The sequence below is a fragment of the Otolemur garnettii genome, unplaced genomic scaffold (assembly GCF_000181295.1).
Source record: "Otolemur garnettii isolate 467f Iridium unplaced genomic scaffold, OtoGar3 scaffold00127, whole genome shotgun sequence".
In the NCBI taxonomy this organism is placed as follows: Eukaryota; Metazoa; Chordata; class Mammalia; order Primates; family Galagidae; genus Otolemur; species Otolemur garnettii.
The window spans coordinates 5,213,021-5,216,151 of NW_003852522.1; positions in this window are offsets into that span (position 1 = coordinate 5,213,021).

Consider the following 3,131-nt stretch of genomic DNA (forward strand, 5'->3'; position numbering starts at 1 on the left):
TGTGACAACAGGTCCAGAGGAGGTCTATGTCCTGAATTTATCTCCTGCCTGGGCTGGGGAGCTAACCTCTTCACTACCGGTTTCTGCAGCCAGAAGGCCCTATTTGCTGCCCCAGTTCGGCTACCATATCCTCAGGTCCAGGCCAAATACACCCTTCCTCCCTAAGAGTTAAGGGCTCACCCTCCTAGCCCACCCCACCCTGACATTCCACAGACCCATTTCCAACACTCCTGATGCCCCCTGATTTATGAGTGTTGTGCCTGTAGCCAGGGCTGAACCCAGGGTGGGTGCCCAGTGTTCTCACCCCACCTACAGCCTGGAAAGGGAGGTGGAGGGCTCCACGGGTCCCACCATTGGGGTCCTTCCCTACTAAGGCAGAATGCTGGAGGTCAGAAGCCTCTATGTAACAGGTTATGTGCCAGGTGGGGCAGATGCTTATGCTGGGCAGAGCGGTTTGGCAGGTTGGTGAGTCCATCATGGCTCCTGCCTGGAGGATTAGGACTTCATGCCCCTGTCTCCGGGCCTGGCAAAGTCAGCATCAAAACAGGAAAAGGGAGAGGCCAGAGGACAGACAAAGACACAGGGGGGCAGGGATTCCTGTGTCTGTAAGGCCAACCTGAGGACCCCAAGACTAGTTGGGGTCCAAGAGCATCAAGCCTGAGGCAAAGGAATATATGCTATATATATAGCCTGTGATGTCTGAAAGGGGGCTTCACCCCATGCACAAGAGAATGGGGTAAAATTTTAGTCTGCACCCCATCAGATTGGCAAAAAACAGAATCTGCTCTCACACAGGTTTGAGTGACTGAGGCATTCTCTTGACACTTGGTGAGGATGTAAATTAGTAGCAACTTGTTGAATTAGGAACTGCTATTGGAATTGTAAATCTCACCTCTGCCACAAGAAATCTAGATTCATTACACACAGGTAAGTGAAACAGCCACAAGGACATTCACTGCCTCCTGTATTAGGCAGGACTGGCAGTGCCCTAAACTACAGCATCAGTGATTACTACAGAACTTCCTTAGGTTGCCTTCAGACAAAATAAAAAGGCCCTTGTTTGAAGACACTCAGAATTAAGTCACAGACCTGGGATTTGAACCCAGGTCCCCCTTACTGCAAGGCCCCTTCCCCAAACCATTATACCACACTGCCTTGTCTGCTGGTGGGGAGGCCGCACATGATGGGGACAGCAGGACAGACCCTGTCAAGGCAAGGGGTCAGAGCTGCTTTCCTGTATGACAGGAGGATGGAAGGCAGGCTGGACAAAAAAGGGTGACATTCCTAAGAATTAGCCTGTTATCTCAGGCATTCCTCCTCAGCGGCCAAGGGCCTGCTGAGCTGAGTGGTTAAGCTTCCAACCACTGGCATCCTCCCCACAACCAGATTACTCAGAATAGAGGTTCAGAAGCAGCGACTGAAGTCAGCTAAGTTCCATTTCCAGCCACATTACTGCATAGGAACCGGAAAAGCCTATCCCCTACAGAATGCCTGGCAAAGCTGGACAAAATAAATGCATAACCAAACCTATGTAAGGATAAGGTGAAACTGAAAAATCAGGTCCAGAAACCAGGAAGGTTAGGCTTTGGTGGTCACTTAGAGACAGAGTCCCTGAGCTGAGAATCATATAAAATGGGCATGGGATGATATTCCTGGGTAGCAGGCAGAATCAAAGGGAAAACCATCAGGAAAGACCACCCTGCAAAGTAGGCTACCCAGGATCCCCACAGATAAAGAACCCCTACCTTGACCATGAGGTCGAGTCCCAAATTATAAAACACAAGAAAATAGGATGGGCTGGGCACTGTGACTCACACCTGTAAATCCTAACACTCTGGGCAGCCAAGGTGGGTGATCACTTGAGCTCACAAGTTTGAGACTCCACCTCTACTAAAAATGAGAAACTAAGGAAAGAGGATTGGTTGAGCCCAAATTGGAGGTTGCTGTGAGCTATGAGACCACAGCACTCTACCCAGGGCAACAAGCTGAGTCTCTGTCTAAAAAAACAAAAGTCTGAGCAAGAGGGAGACTGTCTCTAAAAGAGCTGGGCATTGTGGCAGGTGCTTGTCATCCCAGCTACTTGGGAGGCTGAGGTATAAGAATCACTTAAACCCAAGAATTTGAGGTTGCTATGAGCTAGGACACCATAGCAGCCTCCCAAGAGTGACCAAGTAAGACTGTCTAAAAAAAAAAAAAAAACACAAGAAAATAATTATCTTTGCAGCGCCCATAGCTTAGTGGGTAGGGCGTGGACCACATACACCCAGGCTGGTGGGTTTGAATTCGGCCCAGGCCAGCTAAACAACTGCAACCAAAAAAATAGCCAGGAGTTGTGGCGAGCACCTGTAGTTCTAGCTACTTGGGAGGCTAAAACAAGAGAATCGCTTAAGCCCAGGAGTTTGAGGTTCCTGTGAGCTGTGAAGCCATGGCACTCTACCCAGGGCAACATAGTGAGACTTCGTCTCAAAAAAAAAGAAAGAAAGAAAGAAAGAAATATCACAGCAGGGCATGGTAGCTAACACCTGTAATCCTAGCACTCTAGGAGGCCAAGATGGGTGGATTGCTTGAGCTCAGGAGTTGGAGACCAGCCTGAGCAAGAAGAGCAAGACCTGTCTCTAGTAAAAATAGGAAAACTACCTGGGTGCCATAACAGGAGCCTATAGTCCCAGCTACTCAGGAGGTTGAGGAGAAGGATCGCTTGAGCCTGGGAGTTAGCTGTGAGCTATGATGCCACTACACTCTACCCAGGGCGACAGAGTGAGACTGTCTCAAATAATAAAAATAAACAAATAATCATGAAGGGGAGTCAGAACAGGAAGCTCATGAATCTGAGATTCTAGATGTGTCTGACAGACTATAAAGATGCTTAAAATTAAAACATAAGCCAGGTGCAATGGTGGGCACCTATAGTCCCAGCTACTCAGGAAGCTAAGGTGGGAGGATCACTTGAGCCCAGGAGTTGGAGGCTGCAGCGAGCTATGATGACATCACTGCACTCCTGCCTGGGTGACAGAGCAAGATGCTCTCTCTAAAACAATTTTTTTTTCTTTTTTTTTTTTTGAGACAGAGCCTCAAGCTGTCGCTCTGGGTAGAGGTGCTGTGCATCACAGCTCACAGCAACCTCCAGCTCC